Source organism: Oncorhynchus keta, unplaced genomic scaffold (genome assembly GCF_023373465.1).
Source record: "Oncorhynchus keta strain PuntledgeMale-10-30-2019 unplaced genomic scaffold, Oket_V2 Un_scaffold_1004_pilon_pilon, whole genome shotgun sequence".
In the NCBI taxonomy this organism is placed as follows: Eukaryota; Metazoa; Chordata; class Actinopteri; order Salmoniformes; family Salmonidae; genus Oncorhynchus; species Oncorhynchus keta.
Window position 1 is genome coordinate 303597 of NW_026290753.1, and position 13141 is coordinate 316737.

Genomic DNA, 13141 nt, shown 5'->3' on the forward strand with positions numbered 1-13141 from the left:
TTGATGGTTTGGCTGGCCTTGGGGTTCTAGATGGTCTTGGGGTTTTAGATGGCCTTGTGGGTCTAGCTGGCCTTGATGGTCTGGCTAGCCTTGGTGTTCTAGATGGCCTTGGAGTTTTAGATGGCCTTGTGGGTCTAGATGGCCTTGTGAGTCTAGATGGCCTTGGGGTCTAGATGGCCTTGATGGTCTGGCTGGCCTTGGGGTTGTAGATGGCCTTGGGGTTCAGATGGCCTTGAGGTCCAGATGGCCTTGATGGTTTGGCTGGCCTTGGGGTTCTAGATGGCCTTGGGGTTTTAGATGGCCTTGTGGGTCTAGCTGGCCTTGATGGTCTGGCTAGCCTTGGTGTTCTAGATGGCCTTGGAGTTTTAGATGGCCTTGTGGGTCTAGATGGCCTTGTGAGTCTAGATGGCCTTGTGGGTCTAGATGGCTTTGTGGGTCTAGATAGCCTTGATGGTCTAGATGGCCTTGGTGGTCTAGATAGCCTTGGCGGTCTAGATGGCCTTGGCGGTCTAGATAGCCTTGATGGTCTAGATAGCCTTGATGGTCTAGATAGCCTTGATGGTCTAGATAGCCTTGGCGGTCTAGATAGCCTTGATATTCTGGCTCAAATTGCATTTAGAAATTATGTCATGTTAATAGGTAGACATTACTGTGCAGCTTAACTAACTAATTAGCTCCACTAATGTTGCTCCCATCCTCCTGCCACTGCCAACGAGCCAGATGTTTAGCTTGCTGGCTAGCTAGAACTGGACCGTCGAGTGCTGAAGCGCGTAGCTCATAGAAATCGTCTGTCCTCGGTTGCAGCACTCACTACTAAGTTCCAAACTGCCTCTGATGTAAAGATCGCTGCCATTGAACTATTGAGCAGTGGAAACACTTCTTTAGAGTGATGAATTATGCTTCACCCTCTGGCAGTGCGATGGACAAATCTTGGTTTGTTTCTCCTGATGCCAGGAGAACTGTACCTGCCCCAATGCATATTGCCAACTTTAAAGTTGTGTGGAGGAGGTCTGTGGCTGGTCTGTGGCTGTTTTTCATGGTTTGGGCTAGGCCCCTTAGTTCCAGTGAAGGGAAATCTTAATGCTACAGCATTCTAGACGATTATGTGCTTCCAACTTAGTGGCAATAGTTTGGAGAAGGCCCTTTCCTGTTTCATGACAATGCCCCCATGCACAAAGCAAGGTCCATACAGAAACGGTGTGTCGAGATCGGTGTGGAAGAACTTCAGTGGCCTGCACAGAGCCCTGACCTCAATCCCATTTAATACCTTTGGTATGAATAGGAATGCCAACTGCGAGCGAGGCCTAATCGCCCAACATCAGTACCCAACCTGACCAATGCTCTTGTGACTGAATGGAAGCAAGTCCCTGCGGCAGTGTTCCAACTTCTGGTAGAACGCTTTCCCAGAAGAGTGGAGTCTGTTATAAACTCAGCAAAAAAATAAACATCCCTTTTTCAGGACCCTGTCTTTCAAAGATAATTCCTAAACATACAAATAACTTCACAGATCTTCATTGTAAAGGGTTTAAACACAGTTTCCCATGCTTGTTCAATGAAGAAAGGCAAATAAACAATGATTGAACATACACCTGTGGAATGGTTATTAAGACATTAACAGCTTACAGATGGTGGGCAATTAAGTTCACAGTTATGAAAACTTAGGACACTAAAGAGGCCTTTCTACTGACTCTGAAAAACACAAAAAGAAAGATGCCTAGGGTCCCTGCTCATCTGTGTGAATGTGCCTTAGGCACGCTGCAAGGAGCCATGAGGACGGGCAGATGTGACCAGGCCAATAAATTGCAATGTCCGTACTGTGAGACGCCTAAGACAGTGCTACAGGGAGATAGGATGGACAGCTGATCGTCCTCGCAATGCCAGACCACGTGTAACAAAACAAGCACAGGATCGGTGAATCCGAACATCACACCGGCGGGACAGGTACAGGATGGCAACAACAACTGCCCGAGTTACACCAGGAATGCACAATCCCTCCATCAGTGCTCAGACTGTCCGCAATAGGCTGAGAGAGGCTGGACTGAGGGCTTGTATGCCTGTTGTAAGGCAGGTCCTCACCAGACATCACCGGCAACAACGTCGCCTATGGGCACAAACCCACCATCGCTGGACCAGACAGGACTGGCAAAAAGTGCTCTTCACTGACGACATTTACATTTACATTTAAGTCATTTAGCAGACGCTCTTATCCAGAGCGACTTACAAATTGGTGCATACACCTTATGACAACCAGTGGAACAGCCACTTGCATCTAAATCTTGTTGGGGGAGAAGGGGGGTGAGAAGGATTACTTACCCTTACTTACCCTATCCTAGGTATTCCTTGAAGAGGTGGGGTTTCAGGTGTCTCCGGAAGGTGGTGATTGACTCCGCTGTCCTGGCGTCGTGAGGGAGTTTGTTCCACCATTGGGGGCCAGAGCAGCGAACAGTTTTGACTGGGCTGAGCGGGAACTGTACTTCCTCAGTGGTAGGGAGGCGAGCAGGCCAGAGGTGGATGAACGCAGTGCCCTTGTTTGGGTGTAGGGCCTGATCAGAGCCTGGAGGTACTGAGGTGCCGTTCCCCTCACAGCTCCGTAGGCGAGCACCATGGTCTTGTAGCGGATGCGAGCTTCAACTGGAAGCCAGTGGAGAGAGCGGAGGAGCGGGGTGACGTGAGAGAACTTGGGAAGGTTGAACACCAGACGGGCTGCGGCGTTCTGGATGAGTTGTAGGGGTTTAATGGCACAGGCAGGGAGCCCAGCCAACAGCGAGTTGCAGTAATCAAGACGGGAGATGACAAGTGCCTGGATTAGGACCTGCGCCGCTTCCTGTGTGAGGCAGGGTCGTACTCTGCGGATGTTGTAGAGCATGAACCTACAGGAACGGGACACCGCCTTGATGTTAGTTGAGAACGTCAGGGTGTTGTCCAGGATCACGCCAAGGTTCTTAGCGCTCTGGGAGGAGGACACAATGGAGTTGTCAACCGTGATGGCGAGATCATGGAACGGGCAGTCCTTCCCCGGGAGGAAGAGGAGCTCCGTCTTGCTGAGGTTCAGCTTGAGGTGGTGATCCGTCATCCACACTGATATGTCTGCCAGACATGCAGAGATGCGATTCGCCACCTGGTCATCAGAAGGGGGAAAGGAGAAGATTAATTGTGTGTCGTCTGCATAGCAATGATAGGAGAGACCATGTGAGGTTATGACAGAGCCAAGTGACTTGGTGTATAGCGAGAATAAGAGAGGGCCTAGAACAGAGCCCTGGGGGACACCAGTGGTGAGAGCGCGTGGTGAGGAGACAGATTCTCGCCACGCCACCTGGTAGGAGCGACCTGTCAGGTAGGACGCAATCCAAGCGTGGGCCGCGCCGGAGATGCCCAACTCGGAGAGGGTGGAGAGGAGGATCTGATGGTTCACAGTATCGAAGGCAGCCGATAGGTCTAGAAGGATGAGAGCAGAGGAGAGAGAGTTAGCTTTAGCAGTGCGGAGCGCCTCCGTGATACAGAGAAGAGCAGTCTCAGTTGAATGACTAGTCTTGAAACCTGACTGATTTGGATCAAGAAGGTCATTCTGAGAGAGATAGCGGTAGAGCTGGCCAAGGACGGCACGCTCAAGAGTTTTGGAGAGAAAAGAGAGAAGGGATACTGGTCTGTAGTTGTTGACATCGGAGGGATCGAGTGTAGGTTTTTTCAGAAGGGGTGCAACTCTCGCTCTCTTGAAGACGGGAGGGACGTGGCCAGCGGTCAGGGATGAGTTGATGAGCGAGGTGAGGTAAGGGAGAAGGTCTCCGGAAATGGTCTGGAGAAGAGAGGAGGGGATAGGGTCAAGCGGGCAGGTTGTTGGGCGGCCGGCCGTCACAAGACGCGAGATTTCATCTGGAGAGAGAGGGGAGAAAGAGGTCAGAGCATAGGGTAGGGAGTGTGAGCAGAACCAGCGGTGTCGTTTGACTTAGCAAACGAGGATCGGATGTCATCGACCTTCTTTTCAAAATGGTTGACGAAGTCATCTGCAGAGAGGGAGGAGGGAGGGAGGGGGAGGATTCAGGAGGGAGGAGAAGGTGGCAAAGAGCTTCCTAGGGTTAGAGGCGGATGCTTGGAATTTAGAATGGTAGAAAGTGGCTTTAGCAGCAGAGACAGAGGAGGAAAATGTAGAGAGGAGGGAGTGAAAGGATGCCAGGTCCGCAGGGAGGCGAGTTTTCCTCCATTTCCGCTCGGCTGCCCGGAGCCCTGTTCTGTGAGCTCGCAATGAGTCGTCGAGCCACGGAGCGGGAGGGAGGACCGAGCCGGCCTGGAGGATAGGGGACATAGGGAGTCAAAGGATGCAGTAAGGGAGGAGAGGAGGGTTGAGGAGGCAGAATCAGGAGATAGGTTGGAGAAAGTTTGAGCAGAGGGAAGAGAAGATAGGATGGAAGAGGAGAGAGTAGCGGGGGAGAGAGAGCGAAGGTTGGGACGGCGCGATACCATCCGAGTAGGGGCAGTGTGGGAAGTGTTGGATGAGAGCGAGAGGGAAAAGGATACAAGGTAGTGGTCGGAGACTTGGAGGGGAGTTGCAATGAGGTTAGTGGAAGAACAGCATCTAGTAAAGATGAGGTCAAGCGTATTGCCTGCCTTGTGAGTAGGGGGGAAGGTGAGAGGGTGAGGTCAAAAGAGGAGAGGAGTGGAAAGAAGGAGGCAGAGAGGAATGAGTCAAAGGTAGACGTGGGGAGGTTAAAGTCGCCCAGAACTGTGAGAGGTGAGCCGTCCTCAGGAAAGGAGCTTATCAAGGCATCAAGCTCATTGATGAACTCTCCGAGGAACCTGGAGGGCGATAAATGATAAGGATGTTAAGCTTGAAAGGGCTGGTAACTGTGACAGCATGGAATTCAAAGGAGGCAATAGACAGATGGGTAAGGGGAGAAAGAGAGAAAGACCACTTGGGAGAGATGAGGATCCCGGTGCCACCACCCCGCTGACCAGAAGCTCTCGGGGTGTGCGAGAACACGTGGGCGGACGAGGAGAGAGCAGTAGGAGTAGCAGTGTTATCTGTGGTGATCCATGTTTCCGTCAGTGCCAAGAAGTCAAGGGACTGGAGGGAGGCATAGGCTGAGATGAACTCTGCCTTGTTGGCCGCAGATTGGCAGTTCCAGAGGCTACCAGAGACCTGGAACTCCACGTGGGTCGTACGCGCTGGGACCACCAGGTTAGGGTGGTCGCGGCCACGCGGTGTGGAGCGTTTGTATGATCTGTGCAGAGAGGAGAGAACAGGGATAGACAGACACATAGTTGACAGGCTACAGAAAAGGCTACGCTAATGCAAGGAAATTGAATGACAAGCGGACTACACGTCTCGAATGTTCAGAAAGTTAAGCTTACGTAGCAAGAATCTTATTGACTAAAATGATTAAAATGATACAGTACTGCTAAAGTAGGCTAGCTGGCAGTAGCTGCGTTGTTGACACTACACTAATCAAGTCGTTCCGTTGAGTGTAATAATTCTACAGTGCTGCTATTCGGGGGCTAGCTGGCTAGCTAGCAGTGTTGTTTACGTTACGTTGAGTTAAAAGAACGACAATAGCTGGCTAGCTAACCTAGGAAATCGGTCTAGACTACACAATTATCTTTGAAACAAAGACGGCTATGTAGCTAGCTACGATCAAACAAATCAAACCGTTGTACTGTAATGAAATGAAAATGTGATACTACCTGACCGGTGATTGAATTCGAAACAGTAGACGTTGGCTAGCTGTTAGCTGTTGGCTAGCTAGCAGAGTCTCCTACGTTAAGGACGACAAATAGCTGGCTAGGGAACCTCAGTGAATTAACATAATCACTCCAAGGCTACACACACTAAACTACACAATTATCTTGGAAACAAAGACAGCTATGTAGCTAGCTAACACTGAACTAATCAAGTCGTACAGTTGAGTGAATAGCACTACAGTGATGCTAATCTGTGTGCGTTAGCTAGCGTTGCTAGCTCCTGGGCGAATAGCAGTGAAGGCTACGTTAGGGCGACGAAATACGAAATACGATAATTATGCAATTATCTCTGATACAAGGACGGCTATGTAGCTAGCTAAGAAGAATGGCTAAGATTATGTAGCTAGCTAACAGTAAACTAATCAAGTCGTACAGTTGAGTGAATAGCACTACAGTGATGCTAATCTGTGTGCGTTAGCTAGCGTTAGCTAGCTCCTGGGCGAATAGCAGTGAAGGCTACGTTAGGGCGACGAAATACGATAATTATGCAATTATCTCTGATACAAGGACGGCTATGTAGCTAGCTAAGAAGAATTGCTAAGATTAGACAAATCAACCGTTGTACTATAATGAAATGTAATGAAAAAGTTATACAACCTGCAGAGCGAAGTGCGAATGCGACCGCTCGCTCCAACCGGAACCGGAGGAAGACGAGTCACGTTTTTTTTTATCACCAGGGGTGATGGTCGGATTTGCGTTTATCATTGAAGGAATTAGCTTTACACCGAGGCCTGTACTCTGGAGCGGGATCGATTTGGAGCTGGGGTCCGTTGTGGTCTGGGGAGGTGTGTCACAGCATTATCGAACTGAGCTTGTTGTCATTGCAGGCAATCTCAACTCTGTGACTACAGGGAATACATCCTCCTCCCTCATGTGGTATCCTTCCTGCAGGCTCGTCCTGACACCAGACGAACACCAGACAAACAAATATTTTTAACATCCACAAAAAGTGTCACGGCAAAATCTTATACACTATTTTTTCGCCCAGCTTTTGGAACTTTGGCTCTTCTGTATATAGCCACTATATTGTGATCACTGCATCCAATGGATACCGATACAGCTTTAGAACAAAGTTCTACAGTATTAGTAAAAATGTGATTGATACATGTGGATGATCTTGTTCCTGTAGTGTTTGAAAAACACCCTGGTAGGTTGATTAATAACCTGAACCAGATTACAGACACTAGTTACCGTGAGAAGCTTCCTCGTGAGCAGACATCTTGATGAAAACCAGTCAATATTCAGGTCTCCAAGAATGTAGACCTCTCTGTTTACATCATATACAATATCAAGCATTTCACATACATTATTTAGATACTGACTGTTAGCACTTGATGGCCTATAGCAACACCCCTAAAGAAAAGGCTTACGATGTGCCAAGTGAACCTGCAACCACAACACTTCAATAACACTTGACATTTTCAGCCCTTTCCTGGGTAGCTTATCAGAGATATACAGTTGAAGTCGGAAGTTTACATACACTTAGGTTGGAGTCAATAAACTTGTCTTTCAACCACTCCACACATTTCTTGTTAACAAACTATTGTTTTTGTTAGCAAGTCGGTAACGACATCTACTTCGTTAACGACATCTACATGACACAAGTAATTTTTCCAACAATTGTTTACAGACAGATTATTTCACTTATAATTCAATGTATCAATATTCCAGTGGGTCAGAAGTTTACATACACTAAGTTGACTGTGCCTTTAAACAGCTTGGAAAATTCCAGAAAATTATATCATGGTTATAGAATTGGAGGTGTACCTGTGGATATATTTCAAGGCCTAACTTTAAACTCAGTGCCTCTTGTCTTGACATCATAGGAAAATCTAAATAAATCAGCCAAGAATAATTTTAGATCTCCACAAATCTGGTTCATCCTTGGGAGTAATTTCTAAATGCCTTGTTGGTACCACATTCATATATACAAACAATAGTAAGCAATTATAAACACCATGGGACCACGCAGCCGTCATACTGCTCAGGAAGGAGACACGTTCTGTCTCCTACAGATGCACGTACTTTGGTGCGAAAAGTGCAAATCAATCTCAGAACAACAGCAAAGGACCTTGTGATGCTGGAGGAAACAGGTACAAAAGTGTCTATATCCACAGTATGGACAATGACCCCAAGCATACTTCCAAAGTGGTGTCAAAATGGCTTAAGGACAACAAAGTCAAGGTATTGGAGTGGCCATCACAAAGCCCTGACCTCAATCCCATAGAACATTTGTGGGCAGAACTGAAAAAGTGATCAATGAGGTCTTCAAACCTCAGTTACACCAGTCAGGAGGAATGGGCCAAAATTCACCCAACTTATTGTGGGAAGCTTGTGGAAGGCTACCTGAAACGTTTGACCCAAGTTAAATAATTTAAAGGCAATGCTACCAAATACTAATTGAGTGTATGTAAACATCTGACCCAATGGGAATGTGATGAAATAAATAAAAGCTGAAATTAACCATTCTCTCTACTTTTATTCTGACACTTCACATTCTTAAAATAAAGTGGTGATCCTAACTGACCTAAGACAGGGAATCTTTACTATGATTAAATGTCAGGAATTGTGAAAAACAGAGTTTAAATGTCTTTGGCTAAGGTGTAAATGTATTTGGCTAAGGTGTTTGTAAACTTCCGACTTCAACTGAGAGAAAAATATACTTTTTCCATCTAGTAATCCGTTGGTGTGTGTGTGCTGCGGTGTTGAAGCTACGAACCCATGGTCTTGGCTCTCTCATCTCTTCCAGGCTTTTGGGAGGGAGCAGGGACAATGAGCTTGTCATAGCAGATGTAAGCAAAGTCCCCACGCGCTCCGGCAGCTTCCATAGCTGGGATGAGTTCTTTCCTCTTCTGGTGCACAGCTTCAGGGTAGTCGTCATTGAGGAAGATATACGTTCCTCTCAAGTTCTTGGCTTTTTCCAGAACAGCTACATTGTCAGGTCGTCCATTCTTTTTTTAGTTGACTCCACCAGTATTTTGATAAAACACTTTAAGCTATTTTCTTGTTGTAACAATTGCTTGTAGAACTATTTTTGTTTGTTTAAAAGATCCCTCACCTGTGATAGACACCACTGTCCTCAACGATACTCCTGCTGGCTTTGGTCTTTGTCATTGTAGCAACGTAGGTTACACTGTTACTCCTCATAGTTCCAGACAGTTCAGGTCGCAGGGAAGATTGAAAACAACAACAAACTGCAGGGATCTATACAGCCACAGGCCCGGGACAATCCACTGTCCCGTTCAAGCCCTCAAGAAAACCCTGCTAGGCTAGCTGCTACTCCAAACGGTTCCTCAGACCCGTCCATGGTAGGCAGGATCACTGGATAGATGGTAGAGGTCCCAGCAACTGATGCCAACCGCATCGCGGGATCCAAACTCAAGAGGTAGCTAGCTAGTAATCAATCTTTTTCAATAGACTTTAAAAACTTTCCAAAACAACAAACCGAGCTCTCCCTTGTTCGGTGTGTGGTGGAAATTCACCACCAGGGAAACCTGAAGTCAATATTAAACCAATCACTCTCTATTATCAGTTAACTGGAGAGAACAAACTCTGCACATTCAGTACAGGTCATAAGTTCCTCCAGGGCGGTCCTCTGCACATTCAGTACAGGTCATAAGTTCCTCCAGGGCGGTCCTCTGCACATTCAGTACAGGTCATAAGTTCCTCCAGGGCGGTCCTCTGCACATTCAGTACAGGTCATAAGTTCCTCCAGGGCGGTCCTCTGCACATTCAGTACAGGTCATAAGTTCCTCCAGGGCGGTCCTCTGCACATTCAGTACAGGTCATAAGTTCCTCCAGGGCGGTCCTCTGCACATTCAGTACAGGTCATAAGTTCCTCCAGGGCGGTCCTCTGCACATTCAGTACAGGTCATAAGTTCCTCCAGGGCGGTCCTCTGCACATTCAGTACAGGTCATAAGTTCCTCCAGGGCGGTCCTCTGCACATTCAGTACAGGTCATAAGTTCCTCCAGGGCGGTCCTCTGCACATTCAGTACAGGTCATAAGTTCCTCCAGGGCGGTCCTCTGCACATTCAGTACAGGTCATAAGTTCCTCCAGGGCGGTCCTCTGCACATTCAGTACAGGTCATAAGTTCCTCCAGGGCGGTCCTCTGCACATTCAGTACAGGTCATAAGTTCCTCCAGGGCGGTCCTCTGCACATTCAGTACAGGTCATAAGTTCCTCCAGGGCGGTCCTCTGCACATTCAGTACAGGTCATAAGTTCCTCCAGGGCGGTCCTCTGCACATTCAGTACAGGTCATAAGTTCCTCCAGGGCGGTCCTCTGCACATTCAGTACAGGTCATAAGTTCCTCCAGGGCGGTCCTCTGCACATTCAGTACAGGTCATAAGTTCCTCCAGGGCGGTCCTCTGCACATTCAGTACAGGTCATAAGTTCCTCCAGGGCGGTCCTCTGCACATTCAGTACAGGTCATAAGTTCCTCCAGGGCGGTCCTCTGCACATTCAGTACAGGTCATAAGTTCCTCCAGGGCGGTCCTCTGCACATTCAGTACAGGTCATAAGTTCCTCCAGGGCGGTCCTCTGCACATTCAGTACAGGTCATAAGTTCCTCCAGGGCGGTCCTCTGCACATTCAGTACAGGTCATAAGTTCCTCCAGGGCGGTCCTCTGCACATTCAGTACAGGTCATAAGTTCCTCCAGGGCGGTCCTCTGCACATTCAGTACAGGTCATAAGTTCCTCCAGGGCGGTCCTCTGCACATTCAGTACAGGTCATAAGTTCCTCCAGGGCGGTCCTCTGCACATTCAGTACAGGTCATAAGTTCCTCCAGGGCGGTCCTCTGCACATTCAGTACAGGTCATAAGTTCCTCCAGGGCGGTCCTCTGCACATTCAGTACAGGTCATAAGTTCCTCCAGGGCGGTCCTCTGCACATTCAGTACAGGTCATAAGTTCCTCCAGGGCGGTCCTCTGCACATTCAGTACAGGTCATAAGTTCCTCCAGGGCGGTCCTCTGCACATTCAGTACAGGTCATAAGTTCCTCCAGGGCGGTCCTCTGCACATTCAGTACAGGTCATAAGTTCCTCCAGGGCGGTCCTCTGCACATTCAGTACAGGTCATAAGTTCCTCCAGGGCGGTCCTCTGCACATTCAGTACAGGTCATAAGTTCCTCCAGGGCGGTCCTCTGCACATTCAGTACAGGTCATAAGTTCCTCCAGGGCGGTCCTCTGCACATTCAGTACAGGTCATAAGTTCCTCCAGGGCGGTCCTCTGCACATTCAGTACAGGTCATAAGTTCCTCCAGGGCGGTCCTCTGCACATTCAGTACAGGTCATAAGTTCCTCCAGGGCGGTCCTCTGCACATTCAGTACAGGTCATAAGTTCCTCCAGGGCGGTCCTCTGCACATTCAGTACAGGTCATAAGTTCCTCCAGGGCGGTCCTCTGCACATTCAGTACAGGTCATAAGTTCCTCCAGGGCGGTCCTCTGCACATTCAGTACAGGTCATAAGTTCCTCCAGGGCGGTCCTCTGCACATTCAGTACAGGTCATAAGTTCCTCCAGGGCGGTCCTCTGCACATTCAGTACAGGTCATAAGTTCCTCCAGGGCGGTCCTCTGCACATTCAGTACAGGTCATAAGTTCCTCCAGGGCGGTCCTCTGCACATTCAGTACAGGTCATAAGTTCCTCCAGGGCGGTCCTCTGCACATTCAGTACAGGTCATAAGTTCCTCCAGGGCGGTCCTCTGCACATTCAGTACAGGTCATAAGTTCCTCCAGGGCGGTCCTCTGCACATTCAGTACAGGTCATAAGTTCCTCCAGGGCGGTCCTCTGCACATTCAGTACAGGTCATAAGTTCCTCCAGGGCGGTCCTCTGCACATTCAGTACAGGTCATAAGTTCCTCCAGGGCGGTCCTCTGCACATTCAGTACAGGTCATAAGTTCCTCCAGGGCGGTCCTCTGCACATTCAGTACAGGTCATAAGTTCCTCCAGGGCGGTCCTCTGCACATTCAGTACAGGTCATAAGTTCCTCCAGGGCGGTCCTCTGCACATTCAGTACAGGTCATAAGTTCCTCCAGGGCGGTCCTCTGCACATTCAGTACAGGTCATAAGTTCCTCCAGGGCGGTCCTCTGCACATTCAGTACAGGTCATAAGTTCCTCCAGGGCGGTCCTCTGCACATTCAGTACAGGTCATAAGTTCCTCCAGGGCGGTCCTCTGCACATTCAGTACAGGTCATAAGTTCCTCCAGGGCGGTCCTCTGCACATTCAGTACAGGTCATAAGTTCCTCCAGGGCGGTCCTCTGCACATTCAGTACAGGTCATAAGTTCCTCCAGGGCGGTCCTCTGCACATTCAGTACAGGTCATAAGTTCCTCCAGGGCGGTCCTCTGCACATTCAGTACAGGTCATAAGTTCCTCCAGGGCGGTCCTCTGCACATTCAGTACAGGTCATAAGTTCCTCCAGGGCGGTCCTCTGCACATTCAGTACAGGTCATAAGTTCCTCCAGGGCGGTCCTCTGCACATTCAGTACAGGTCATAAGTTCCTCCAGGGCGGTCCTCTGCACATTCAGTACAGGTCATAAGTTCCTCCAGGGCGGTCCTCTGCACATTCAGTACAGGTCATAAGTTCCTCCAGGGCGGTCCTCTGCACATTCAGTACAGGTCATAAGTTCCTCCAGGGCGGTCCCTTAAGTTATCTTGTGTTCTGTTTACACAGACAAGCTATATTTGCTTGATATACATTATTCATTATTCATCATTAACATTGGTTCCTGCATGACCACTACCTCACGAGGCTTCTTCTCTCCAAGCTGAGACCTTGAAACTGAGATACCCCTTTTGGTTCCCAGACCAATGTTCTTGGCGTACTGCCAAATTGCCTATACAGTGATTGTGAGGATTCCTCCCATGAGCAATCAATCAGTCACTTGCATGAATCCAGCCAAATTGGTTGTTAGAAAAGCAGCATTTATGCTAAACATATGATCTGTGTACAATCTGATACACTCAGACATTTTCCCTCACACACTTTCAACAGGAAGTGAACAGCGATGACAGAAAAGGGAAGGCTTTCTCAGGAGAAGGGAAACATACTTTTGGTCATTTAGTTTAGGTAGCTAGCTTTCAATAATGTATGAAAATGACCCGCCTATCTAAAATACCTACCCTGAAGCTGTGACTGACTCTGTTCTCATGAAAGTTTGTGTAGTGCAAAAATTACGAATCCAGCTATGATGTCATACCTGGCTACTGCAGTGCTGCTTGTCCATGTGCTAGCTAACCTCAACAAACTGAGGCAAGCTAACAGGAATAAACCCAGACGTGTTTGCATTCAGCAGTGGTTGCATGCAGTATCAACAGTGTCACCAGCTCAAATCTAATCAGGCCCCAGTTGTGAAACTTGTCTGCGCTGGCCTGGGTTTCCTCCGACCCAGCTGGAATTTGACC

At 48.6% G+C, this 13141-nt stretch overlaps 1 protein-coding gene across 1 annotated transcript in view; it reads left to right on the top strand.

Moving 5' to 3' along the window:
* The window catches only part of ptchd1 (patched domain containing 1), a 114333-nt gene that overhangs the window by 80515 nt on the left and 20677 nt on the right, over window positions 1-13141 (top strand). The gene's annotated exons all lie outside the window — the stretch shown is intronic.